This window comes from Oratosquilla oratoria, chromosome 30 (assembly GCF_046742065.1).
Source record: "Oratosquilla oratoria isolate Oo_2021 chromosome 30, ASM4674206v1, whole genome shotgun sequence".
NCBI classification, from domain to species: domain Eukaryota; kingdom Metazoa; phylum Arthropoda; class Malacostraca; order Stomatopoda; family Squillidae; genus Oratosquilla; species Oratosquilla oratoria.
Genome location: NC_134806.1, coordinates 16,467,844 through 16,482,491, shown reverse-complemented (window position 1 = coordinate 16,482,491; position 14,648 = coordinate 16,467,844).

Sequence of the window (14,648 nt, the reverse complement as noted above, 5' to 3'; positions counted from 1 at the left end):
TAGTTTTGCATCATCTGCAAAGAAGCTCATATAGCTTTCAATTCCTTCATCCATATCATTAATATATATAGCAAACATTATTGGGGCCAGAACTGTTTCCTGCGGGACACCGCTTATTACTTCATTCCATTTTGAGTGCTGGTCTCTTATCACTACTCTCATTTTTCTTTCTTGCAAAAAGTCTTCCATCCAATTTAGCAATTTACCTTGTATTCCTCCTTCATATTCTAATTTCTTAAGCAACTTCTTATGTGGTACTTTGTCAAAAGCTTTTTTTAGGTCTAGAAATGCACAATCAGCCCATCCATCTCTTTCTTGTATTATATCTATTAGCCTTGAATAGAAACATATTAAATTGGTGACGCATGATCGTCCTTGTCTGAATCCAAATTGCCTTGGATTTAGTACATTGTTTTTTTCCAAGTATTTTACCCATTTACTTTTGATAATTCTTTCACAAATTTTTGCTATTGCACTTGTTAGAGAGACTGGTCTATAGTTGGTAGGGTCTTCTTTATTTCCTCCTTTATATATAGGTACTATATTTGCTTTTTTCCAATCTTCTGGAACTTTTCCTTCTTTCAAGGAACTGCTTATTATGCTATGTATTTTGTCTGCCAGTTCAATTCTTCATTCTTTCAGAATCCAGTATGCTATTTCATCTGGCCCATGCGATTTACTGACATCAAAATTACCCAAGTGTGTCAATATTTCATTCTTTGTTACTTCTATTTCTTCCATAGGGGGGACTTTTTCTTTCCACTCAATCTCTTCAGGTTGTATATTTTCCCTTGTAAACACTGATTTAAAATGTTTGTTCATAATTTCTGCCATTTCCATTTCCTCAGTGTATTCAACTCCTCCTTGTCTTAATTTCTCCAAGTCTTGTTTGTTTTTCGGTTTATTGTTTACAAATCTGTAGAATAGTTTTGGTTGATCTTTACACTTTTCTATAACATCTTTTTCATATTTTCTTTTTTCCTCTCTGCACTTTTGTACATATTCATTTCTATAACCAGTATATATTTTCCATTTTTCAGGTCTTCTGTCTTTTTTCCATCTGGTCCAGGCTTTGTCTCTTTTGTCTTTTAACTCCCTACAACTTTTGTTGTACCAGCATTTTACATATTCTTTTTCTTGTTTTTGTCTTGGGACATACTTTTCCACTCCTTTTTTGTAAATTTTTGTCAAAATATTCCATTTCTCTTCCACTGATGTTTCTTATTTGTATATTTCTTCCCAGTGTGTGTGTGTGTGTGTGTGTGTGTGTGTGTGTGTGTGTGTGTGTGTGTGTGTGTGTGTGTGTGTGTGTGTATTCACCTCGGATCTGCTGCAGCCTCCTTTCGAGACAGCCAGACACCACCCTACGGCAGTGAGCTCAGAGCTCATTATTAGCAGATGTGTGTGTGTGTGTGTGTGTGTGTGTGTGTGTGTGTGTGTGTGTGTGTGTGTGTGTGTGTGTGTGTGTGTGTGTGTGTGTGTGTGTATTTACCTAGTTGTATTTTACGGGAAGGGGAGCTATGTATTGTTTTTGCACACACCACTTTCTCATCTAACTTGTTCCAACTGTCTATTACTCTGTGAGGAAAGCTGTTCTTTTTCACATCTCTTCAATAGCTGTCTATCTTGATTTTCTTTTCGTGTCCTCTTGTATTTCTATCATCCCATTTTATTAGATCCTCTCTATCAGTAGTTTCTATCCCTTTCATGATTCTATATATAGTTATCAAATCTCCTCTCTCTCTTCTTTGCTCTAATGTCTGTAGTTCAGGTTTTGCTAGTCTCTCTTCATATGATAGTTTTGAGAGTGTTGGTGCCAATTTTGTAATTGCTCTTTATATTCTTTCAAGTTTTGATGTACGTTTTTTTGTACTTGGTGACCACATCGTTGCTGCATATTCCAATCTTGGTCTTATCAAAGTGATTAGTATTTTCTTCACCATTTCTTATCCAGGTATGTAAATGTCACTTTGATTGTTCTTATTAGATTATAAGTTTCTCCAAATATCTTGTTTATATGTTTCTCAGGTGACATATTATTGTGTATTCACCTCGGATCTGCTGCAGTCTCTGTCGAGACAGCCAGACACCACCCTACGGCAGTGAGCTCAGAGCTCCTTATTAGCCGATCTCTGGGTAGGTCTGAGACCACTCACACACCACACACCGGGACAGCAAGGTCACAACTCCTTGACTAACGTCCCGTACCTACTCGCTGCTAGGTGAACAGGGGCTACACGTGAAAGGAGACAAACCCAACTTATCTCCGCCCGACCGGGGAATCGAACCCCGGTTCTCTGGCTTGTGAGGCCAGTGCTTTACCAATCCGCCACCGAGCCGTGTACCAATCCGCCACCGAGCCGTGTACCAATCCGCCACCGAGCGTGTGTGTGTGTGTGTGTGTGTCTGTGTATTTACCTAGTTGTATTTTGCGGGAAGGGGAGCAATGCTCGTGGTGTCCCGCCTTTGTATCTCGCAGTGTCTAGTGTGTGTATGTGCATATGTCATCAGCCATCCTGAGTCAACTGCTGAACAATGGCCTATTTCATAGCATTCCATGATTCACACGACTGCGCCAACCTCTGCCACGTCATGCCTGCAAACTTCTCTATCTCGTCCCCTCACCTTCTGTCTGTTCTCCCTCTTCCACGCTTCCCATCTCGCGGCGTCCACTCAATAACACACTTGCTCCATCTGCTCATCAGTCGTTTGCGCTAATTACCTAACTGTCCAGTTCATCTTCCTCTCTTTTACAACCTCCTCAATATATTTCATTCTAGTCTATTCTCTCACCCAATTTAATCTCTTTCAGTCTCTCAGCGTTATTCCCATCACTGATCTCTCAATTCCCCTCTGCATTTCTTAGTTTTGTTTCCATTGCCTTCGACAGTTTCCAAGTTTCACACCGCTGGCAGAATGCATTTATTGAAAAAATTACGTTTCAAACATAAAGGTAGAAAGCCTCTCAAGTTTTTATTATGTTTACCAAACACTTTCCAATTGTAATACGTCCTTTTTATATTTCATTATCATCTGGCCTAAATAATCATACTCTTCAACTTCTTCAAGAATCTCACCATCGACTATAATCTCTTTACTTTGAACTTTCGTGTTGAACATTACTTTGGTTTCACTCTTATTAATTTTTAAAGTTACTTGGAAAATTTCCTTGTTCAGATCACTCAGCATATCTTGCAAGTCTTCTACTCATTTTGGAATAAGAATAATGCCATCCGCAAATCTTAGGTGGTTCAAATATTCGCCACTAATCTTCAAATCTTCCCAACTCAACCTTCTTAAAATCTCTTCCAAGCAAGCTATAAATAATCTGTGTGAAATTATGTCGCCTTGCCGTACTCCTTTCTCGCTCCTTATCTTTCCTGTATTTTTATGTAGTCGAATCAGAGCGGTACCTTTCGCATTAATATTTTCTAGAACCCTTACGATCTGTTAGTTTGCACCTTGCGTGCGTAGCGAACTTAGTATTGCTATTTGTTATACCGAGTCAAAGGCCTTTTCTTAATCTACAAAAGCTAAGCACATACATATACCAAGAGTTTTCTTTTTTTCGCTTTACAAGGGAGGTAGCCAAAGTCAAAGGTATAAATCCACTCCCACCTGTATAGACACGGTAAAGGAGACATGGACTGGAAGTGAAGCTTTTATTCCTGACGTTTCGTCTATCGACTTTCTCAAAGGAATAAAAGATTCACCTCCAGTCCATGTTTCCTTTACCGTGTCTATACAACTTGTTCACATGGATTTCCACTCCCACCTATTTCATCCCCACATACTCCACTCCCATTTACCACCCCTTCCTCCCTCTTTTCCTGGCTCCCACTGAATGACGGATCATCCCAGCATCTTGCCCACTCCCCTGCGTCAAAATATCATTCACACATACTCCCTCATCCCCATCCCCCACCCACTCCCTTCCATGCATCACAGCATCATCCATACATAACCATTCTCCACTCATCCCTATCTTCTGTCTTCTCCCGTCCTTCCTCAACAGACATTCCCCTCTTTCCCAATGCACCCTTTTATCTCATCCATTCACCTCATCCTAGGACGTCCCCTCATGTTCACTCCCTCCACCTCTTCCTTCCACACTTCTTTCACTAATCTTTCTTCACCGATTCTTTCCATGTGTCCAAACCATCCTAATACTCTTTCATCAACCCTCTCTCGCAACTCCCTTTCCACCCCCGCTCTCCTTCTCACCTCCTCGTTTCTCACGCTATACAGCCTAGTAGCCACTACCTTACTTCTCAGGCATTTCACCTCAAGCACATTTAAACCCTTCTTCTCTTACGTTCCATGTTTCTGCCTCATACAGAGCTGTCGGTACAATCACTTCTTCACACAATCTCCTCTTAGCATCCATTCCCAAATGTCTATTTCTCATTACACTTTTAAGTCCCTCAGGGCATTTATCTGCTTCTTTCAGTCTACATTCTACCTCCACTTCCACTCCTCCCTTTCCCGCCACATTTGTCCCCAAGAATCTAAAGCTATCTACTTCCTCCGGTCTCTCCTCCTTCATACTCATTTCCAATTTGCTACCATCCTCTCCCATTGCACATCTCATCACCTTACTTTTACCCACGTTTTTCTTCAACTTCTTTCTTTTGCACACCCCAAACTGTCACTAATTTCCTTAATTCCTCTTCTGATACTGCTACAAGTGCAGTGTCGTCAGCAAACAACAATTGGCTTATCTCTCATTTTTCTCCATTTTCTTTAACAATCTCCAATCCCCTGCCCGTTACGCTTGTATTCACCTCTCAAACCACCCCATTCATGTATAAATTGAACAGCCAAGGCGACATGACACATCCCTGGCGAAATCCCACCTTTACCTCAAACCACTCACTCTCTCCATTTCTAATTCTAACACAGGCTCTATTATTCTCGTAAAAAATCTTAAATGTTCTTAACAGATTCCTCCTACCCCATATATGTCTAATACCTCCCACAGTGCCTTCCTGTCTACCCTGTCATAAGCCTTTCCTAAATCCATGAAGGAAAAAAATCCTTACCTTTTCCTAAAGCTTTCTCACGTATCTTTACCACAAAAATCTGATCCACACAACCCCTACCTGTCCAAAACCCACACTGTTCCTCATCAATTACTCCCTCTGTTCCTCTCCTAATCCTCTCAATCAAACCCTCCTATGAGCATTCCCAACAACACTGAACAAACTGATCCCTCTGAAACTACTACACTCACACTTGTCCCCTTTTCCCTTGTAAAGCGGAACTGTACAGGCACTTCTCCTGTCCTCCGGTACTCTACCCTCTTTTAGACAAACACTAAACAACCTCACCAGCCAGTCCACTATCACACTCCGCATGACACCCATCAGTTTTGAGAGGGATGTTGATCCTTAATTGTTGTTTGGATGATATACATACCTTGTTACGGGTGACCCCGGGTTTAGGAAGAAATTGTTTAAGACATTTTCTGGTTCTTTCCCCATGTGTGTTTCTCCGTAGACACCATAGGACGACCACACTCCCTACACCATCTGCTGTTTTGATTGCGACTTAGTGTTTCCATCGTTAGCAGCGGCGGCGCCAGGAATTTTTAGTTGGGTAGGCTAAGGGGGGGCTGAGCAAATTTTTGGGTGGGGCTAATAGTAATATGATAATACACATATATTATCCTCATTTCAGAAGGGGAGGGGGTTAATGGTTGGGCTAGCACTGATGGCTGACAAATCTTTAGCCCTGGCAATTAAAAATTCCACTTAATAAAATTATTTCAATGAGTGTTTTAAATTTTCAATTTGCTCATTTCAGTTGGGGGGGCCTAATGGGGGGGCTGGCCACTTTTTGGGGGGGCTAAAGCCCCCTCCCCCCCTGCAGACTTTTCAACTTCCATTGTGATCCATTTCAGAGACGTCACAGCGTCTCATAGTTGACCTGAGCCCGCGGAAGCAGAGCCGTAGGTCGTCCTCGCGTGTGTGTTTCGTCCCGTGGCGCCCACTATTATTTACTATGATTATCGTCTTTGGTGCATCGATGATTTTGCAGAAGTTCCACTGTGTGTAACTTTACAGCAACTTCTTTTGAAGTGAGTGTGTGCTAGGGTCGCGGTGTTGGTTCGGCCCTCGAACACATGTGGATGTCCTGTGCAAGGCTAGGGTCGCGAGTAATGGCTCGCCCAGTGAACAGTACTTTTTTTTTGTGTGTGTGTGTGTACACACGGGTCACCCTCCTCCGCCCCCACCACCATCCGACACGTCACCCACCACCTCATTCCTGTCACCCATCCAATGGTCGCCTCTGTGCTGGTAGCTTAAAGCACCACACACAGTCTTGGACGCAGCTGTTACTCATGGACGCCAATAAACGAGGACACATCCTTCACGACAGGCAAAAGAAGGGCACCCCTCCCGAAGAGCCGTTATTGGCCAACCAACCTCCAGTGATGCAGGTTGTCCCCCCACCCCCAACCCCCAACCCGCGAGGACCGTGCGACCATCGCATCGCACTGAACGCCCAGACAGCTGTACCCCCTGAAGCTCCACCCCGACCCCTAGGTCCTGCGACCTCCGATCCCACTTCGACTCGTGTGACCCCCCTCCCCCTCCCCTCCTTCCTCTACTCCCTCGCAGGCACCGGAACCGCTCGGGAAATTCAAGGTAACGTGTGGCAACCCTTCTTGGATTGGTCAGTAGTCAGCCTGCAATTGTGGTGTTTCTGGATCTGGAAAAAACACTTGAGCTAACCAGTGCCTCTGCCATTCTTACATCCTTGTCTGCTAAGGGGATCCAAGGCAAACTCCTGACCAGAGTTGCAGACTACCTCAGAGTCAGAGTAGTGAGAGTTCCAGGGAGACCTATCTTCATACCACAGAATGGAAAATGGGACCCTACGGGGGTGTGTGTGTGTGTGTGTGTTCATAGACTTACCCACTTCAATCTGCTCAAGGAGAACCTGGCTCTCTTTGATCTAGGGCAGTGGTTCTTAACCCGTGGGGAATGGCAGAGTTGCCAAGTGGGGAAAACATAAATTAAGGGCCGTAAAATGGAACAAAAAAGCAAAGCGTATATTTACGTACTAAACACTGCATGGGTTAAAATCGAATTTGTCAAAGACCGATGCTGTGGTGGGAAGTGGAGAGTTGGCTCACTAAAAAGTGGGGAATTGGAGAAAAAAGGTTAAGAACCCCTGATCTAGGGGATGATGCCCTCCTCTGCTATGAGGATGATCTCACATTGGTGGTTACTGGGAGCGGCTACCTCTGAAGGGTTCAGAGGGCACTCAATCGACTCTCCCAGGAATGTGAAAGGCTGGAACTGAAGATCTCGATGGCCAAAACCAGAGTAAGGAGTCTGAGGATGTAGAAGCAGCATCCCTATCTTACTCTTCAGAGCGACATCCTCCCCTGGGTGTCCACCTATAAATACTTGGGCATCTGGATCGACGCCAGGCTCTCTTTCGCTCCGGAGGTCAGGTACCACTGTGAGGCCACGAAGACAAGATTAAATCTCCTGAGAGCCATGACAAGACCCCAGCTAGGTGCCGGGTACAAGGTCCTCCGGACGCACTACATTCAAGGAGTACATTTGGTGGTGGACTATACCACTGTGGTTCTCATCACCCTCTGGCTTAGCTTGTGGGACAAGCTTTAAGTCTTCCAGAACCAGGCTCTCTGTACTATAACTATGGCCCCTCCATGGGCCAGTGTGGTGAATCTTACTTTAACCCTCTAAGGACTGATTTATTTTTTGTTTAGATTTTTATTAAATTCATGTTTATTATCTTAAATGTATAAACGTTTGCTGTGTAAGTTCTTGCAAAATGAATCATACACTAGTTTGTGGCATACTTGTTTTTTGCCATCCTGTACTTGTTTTAGTGTTAATGGCATAAATACAAAAACTTTTTTTGTGACCATATGGTCATGCTAGTCTTTCAAGGGCTAAACAGGATGTGGGAGTTACCTCCCTTCGCCTATGGGCTTTCTTCCTGTCTTCTCGTCCAACTTTTGACCAGCCCAAGGGAGAGTTAAGTGATGACCTGCCTCCTGAGTGCTCTAGATACCGAGGGAGACCCCACTGGTTACTCCTGGAGTGCCTAAGCAGTGAATGTGATTTGTGCCTTATAACTCCAGGAATTGGTTCGGCAACATGTTCTAGATGGCCTTCATCCAGATTATGACCCCCATCCCCTGTGGCAATCCCTCTGCACCAACTTCCAAATTTTCCACCTCATGGGTTGTAGTTACAACCCATGGTCCTTGCAGCCAGAAGGTCTATCACCCCCGCCCCTCCCTCCCTCAAACGAGCTTGTCATACTACATGGATGGCTCTGTGGATCCCCTCATGGAAAGGTGTGGCACTGCTTTTCTAACCGAAGATGTGATGACCGTGCTGCTATGGAGAGTGAGTGACTGAGGCTCTACTCATCATACGGAGTTTGTTGCCATCTCCAAGGCCCTGGACCAAAGGTTCTTAACCTTTTTTCTCCAATTCCCCACTTTTTAGTGAGCCAACTCTCCATTTCCCACCACAGCATTTGGATGTAATGTATTAAATTTTGAAGCACTATCGATTATTTGTGGGTGGAAACAAATTCACGAAATGTGACGAGAAAAAGACACCAGAAACAAACAAAAAGAAACAAAAACACATCGATTAAAAAAAAAAAGACAGTGGTTCTTCTGTCCGACCGGTCATTCCCCACTTGGCAACTCCACCATTCCCCACAGGTTAAGAACCACTGCCCTGGACCATGCTCTCTCTGCTGGGCAGGTGGCAGTTGTGATCCATACAGATTTAATGCATGCTATTGAGGTCATTCAGTCCACCAACACAATGGATGATGTCTACTTAACGCCATCAATCCAGTATTCACTGCACCTTTTGGACCAGCATAAGAGGTATGCAACATTTCACTGGATCCCTAGTTACACAGGGATTCTGGGGAACATTACTGCAAATGGTGTTGCCAAGGCAGCAACGAGGTTCAGCAAAGTCATACTGTTCCTGGCACAGAGAGGTGACCTACTGACCATCTACAGAACCATGAAAGGCACAGAGATACTTGATAGAGAGGACTTACTTAACTGGGACAAGAGGAACACAAGAGGACATGGAAAGAAAATAAAAAAACATAGCTATAGAAGAGAACTGAAGAGAAACAGTTTTCCACATAGAGTTTTGGACAACTGGAACAAACTGGATAATGAAATAGTATGCGCCAAAACCATTCATGAGTTTAAAAGCAAACTAGACACTGCAAGATACAATGGCGGGACACCATGAGCATAGATCCCCTTCCCGTAAAATACAACTAGGTAAATACACATAATCACACAGATCAAGGGCATCACAATCAAGGAGGCCAGATTAATGACCAGGATCAACCACAGAAGCAAACCTCATACTACAGAATCAACATTGGTGCTACCTCGTCACTCGGTATGAGGTAGTCCACCTGCCTCCGGGTAGAAGGATGGAATCTACTGTCTGCTGGACCACCTAGGATATCACTGTGGCAAGTGCTACATGCAGGAAGAGACAATCACAAATGCTGCAAAATCTGTGGGGCTGAGGTGCAAGAGCCCCTCCACCACTAGCTGTAAGTGTAGAGCCATGGCCATTCTTCATCTACAACTTGGCCTGGCACAACACCTTACCATCTCCCCTTCCAAGGCAACCCTCAGCTTCTTGTAGGCACACACCTCCCCCCTTGTAGTATCTCTCCCCTCCCCTGAGTTAAGGGCAATGCTGTTAATAACAATGGCATTGGGTGTGGACCGGTCCTGGAGCTGCAGCGTCTACGTCGTGGGACCACCCCCCAACCCCAAGAGTAGGGGGCCAAACGGCAGCAACTACCCCTGGCCACCGGCTGTACGCAGGTGGCACCGATCCCCAAGAGGAGCTACGCCTACCTTGGGGAGTACCACAATCCTTTTTCCCAACATGTGTTTGAGGGTAGATTAAATACAAATCTCTTCCTACGCAGACAACATAACAATCACATGCACACATCATAACACAGACAAAGCTGCAGAAATAATCCAGCCATACCTTGACACACTCAACACATGGTTCATCACAAACAGACTCAAAATAGCTCCAACCAAATCTACAGCAACACTTCTCACCAACTGGACAAAAGAACACAAATACATACCTCATCTCTACATCAACAACACTCTAATACCACACACAAACACACCAAAAATTCTTGGTGTAACATACGATACATCCATGTCTTTCAAACAACACATCACAAACATAAAAAACAAATGCACACCCAGACTTAACGCACTTAAGTCAATCACTGGAACAATATTTGGACAAAACAAAGAAACTAATATAACAATATACAAACAATGCATACGCTCAGTGTTGAATTATGCGAGTCCTGCATGGGCTCCTAATCTCAGTGAGACACACCACAACACCCTTCAAATCATACAAAACAAAGCCCTAAAAACAATTACAGGCTGCACAAATACAACACAAACAGACCATTTACACCATGAAACAAAAGTCCTCAAAGTCAAGGACCACCTCGACATGAGAGGCACACAAACACTTGCCGCAGCCACCACAAACACATTACACCTGCTACACTACATAGCAGAACACCCACACACACCAAGAAACATTAAAACAACACCCAAAGACCTTTATCACGCACAGATACTCTCTTCTCTTCCTCCACAACCACCAAATACCAGCCTCCGGAAACATATTCATAATCATATCACTCACCGCTCCATTAACACACTGAAAGACAACACACTGCTGCATGCCAGACCCCCTGATATCCACCCTTCTGAATCCTCTCTCCCACGAAAGGACAGAGTCCACCTGGCCAGACTGCGGTGCGGTCACCACCCAGCACTTATAAACTACCAGATGAGGCTGGATGACCGCGTTGTGAACAGCTGCCCAGGATGTAACACTTCACCCCATACCATACAACACATAATGGAAGACTGCATTATACACAATCATGCACGCAAACAACACAACATACGCTCTATAAAGGATTTGTGGGAAAACCCAGTTTCGGCTATGGCATTCCTTGGGGAGACGGGACTGCTCGGACAGACAGTCTAGGGAACGACAACAACAACAACAACAACTGTTCTGGACCACCTGCAAGGTTGGGGTTCAAGCAGTTAAAAAAAAATAATAATAATAATAAAAATACAGCCCTGCAAACCAAGAAAAATAAAAATAAAAAATAAAATAAAATATAATAATAACCTACTACCTATACCACACAAAAAGATACACACTCAGATTACTAAACAAACCCTTCAAGGTAGATTGCCAAACTCGATACTCCGACACCCTCCCCCCAAGACATGAAAAATACACACATTTGCACTCAGGACACCATTTTGCATTAAAACAGTACCAACACAGAATAGAATTGGCCATAGGTTCAAACTCCCCCGCATTGTGAACAGCTGCCCAGGATGTAACACTTCACCCCATACCATACAACACATAATGGAAGACTGCATTATACACAATCATGCACGCAAACAACACAACATACACTCTATAAAGGATTTGTGGGAAAACCCAATTTCGGCTGTGGCATTCCTTGGGGAGACGGGACTGCTCGGACAGACAGTCTAGGGAACGACAACAACAACAACTCCCCAAGTACAATTATTGCACAAAGGATATAAAACAGGTATTACAATACCTCACACTAACAGTTTGCAGAAAACAATGCATCTTTTCTGTGTGATTTATGGTTCTGTCTGGCTGTTGCCAGCTACCTGATGGTCACAGGTTTTCTACCAGAAAGACCAGAGGTGATGGATTGATTGATGTATAACGTGTTGTCAGTCTCAGTCACTACTTCACATTTAGCACGGACTTCCTATGTGGGAGTCTATCAGATAGAGCACCACAAAGAGGTGGTAAGGTAGCAATTGGTCTTCCTTCGGGTACAAAGGTCTAGAGGTGGTCTTAACCCTTTTGTGTGGGTTATGACAATATCAAGTGACAAAATTTTCACATTGAATGAGAATCAGACAAGAAACAATGGTCTCAAACTGTCCGGAAATAGATTCAATTTGGAAGTAGGTAGAAACAACTTTGCCAACCGTGTAGTTAATGAATGGAATAAACTTCCTGCACAGGTAGTGCAATGTAGTTCAGTTCGAAGCTTTAAGAATCATTTAGATAAATACCTAAGTAAGATGCTGTAATGATTATAATTTATCTTATTTGTTTTTGTTTTGTTATCATTTGTCTGTCTGATTTTCATTTATTATTAGTTATATGTCAATTTATTATTATTTACTATTTACCTGTTTGTTTATTATTTAACTATACCTATGCATTTATGTATTTTATTTGTTATTTTCATTATTATAGTTCTTATTTATTTTATTATTATTATGATTTTTTTTCGCATCAGACCTAGATATGGATCAAATGGTCTCCTGTTGGCATGCTCCGCCTTTGTAATCCTTCCCAAGATCATCCTCTCCTACCCCTCACTATCATACCATTGCCAGCAGACTAGGTTAGTAGCAGGAAGAAGGAAATTATTGTTAGATAGTAGAAGGAAAATTCTGATAGTGAATGAATACATTGTCAGTCTCAGTCACTACCTCACACTTAAGTGTTGACTTCCCTGGTGGGAGTCGACCCCCAGGGGCCACCATGGGGAGGTGATGAGGTAGCTGTTAGCCTTCCTCCTCTGCTTGATGCTAGAATGATAGGTCAAATATTACCCTGTAGGAAAGGTATTAATCTGAGCATGCAATTTTCCACAACCTCTGGTAATGTTTCCCATAACTTTTGCAGTGTTTTCTCTGTCCATCAGCATTAGATTAAAATCCATGGAAAATAGTGCATATCATGGAAAATGTCCTAGAGTGGAAAAAAGAGCAAGTGCATTAAAACACAGTATCTCATTGGGAAAAAGATCCTTTACTTAAGACCCTGGAGGGAAGCAACTTGTGCCAGTGATATGAAAAGGTTCTTGGATCGAAAACTTAAAAATCTTTCCCTTTCCTTTTTTTTTCTCTATTTTTTTTAATAGCTTTGCAAATCCTGGATATAACTAGATTATTGAGTTTAGCATTAGCTTTCACCCTAAAGCTTCTATTCAAAGATAACTGACACAAATTGTTTTTGATGCAATATTACACTTCATTTGATGTTATAAGAAAAACCATTAAACTCAATCCACCAGTACATTAATAAAATCTTGCACAAGGATACACGATGAATTGTAAATCAAACTAAGCAGTTTTCTTCTTAAAACCCTAAATTCAGATAATGGTACAAAAGCAAATTGTATAAAATTTGGAGTTTTTCCCATGCACAAGATGTCAACATTCCAGATAGCAAGAGATCATGCCAATGTTCTCAAGGCTCAATATAAACCAAGTTGTAAAGAATCAAAGAGCTTTATAAACATTCTCTCTCTGAGAGACCCAATAAAGTAAAATAAAATATGGAAACTAATTTGCAGCTGTATACCACTGGTTAAACAGTGTTCAATGAATGACTGGTCATCACGAATGTAAAAATGGCATTTTCATCACTCAAACCCAGCCTTCTCAGCACCAACTGGACTTATTGCTTGTTCAGACTAAACGCTGTCAAGGTGGTTGCATGAGGCAAATACAAAGATCATGCCTAATTTTATTAAGACTAGACTGAAGACTGGAAACCATGTGCTGCAAGTCAAAACATTGGGTTGAAAAAGTCAAAAAATGGCACTTTAAGAAAGGCCCAGTGATTCTTACAATAAAGTCAACAATACTCTTTGTTAGCCAACTAATTTATCATGATGCAGAGGTAAAACATGCAAGGAGGAAAAAGATGGTGCTCAATACACAGTACCACAACATGGAATGATTTCCCCAAAGACTGAAGCGGGCCAATATCAGTAAAAAGGGTGATGGCAAATCTGCTTATGCACAACACTCTCTGTATAAAGTTTCATTACACATCCATCCAAGAAAACTGTCAAAACTTTCTGATAATCTAGTACATAAAAATTTATCATCTTAAAATGGCTACCAAGCATCAGTTATCAAATATTACAATTTTTACCAAGTAAGTGAAAATACAATAATTCATGAATGATTATGTAAGACTGATGTTGCTGTTACCATAGGCTCAACAGACATGAAGAAACTTTTACCAAAGTGATGCTGAGGACTTAAAACCTGACATTTTTTTTTAGCCACATGTAACCCTACTGTCTCATTTGTCTATGAGACAATCTATGAGAAAAATGTAGTTGTAGAGTGAAAAATCACCAGAATGATTTAACTGTTTAACAGAGTTCATCTATTTCAAATGCAAACAGCTGAATTTCACAAAAGCCATTTTTCAACCTACTATAGAGAGATTAACATAGAATAATATGGAGTGACTAGCTGTTGCACTGCACCAAAATAAATTTTGTGCCTCTTGTACTATTCAGTCTCCTTTCAACACACTATATACTAAAGATTTCCACACTATTCATTTCAAAACAAAAGGACTACAGGTACATGGCATTTGAAGGTGATCTCAAGCTAAGCTGAGATATCCACAGTATACACACACATTCACACAGATGTAGCAGCAGTCACCACAAAGGAAATGTGAGTCTTCACGACTAGAAACTTACATGTAAGCCACTGTTCA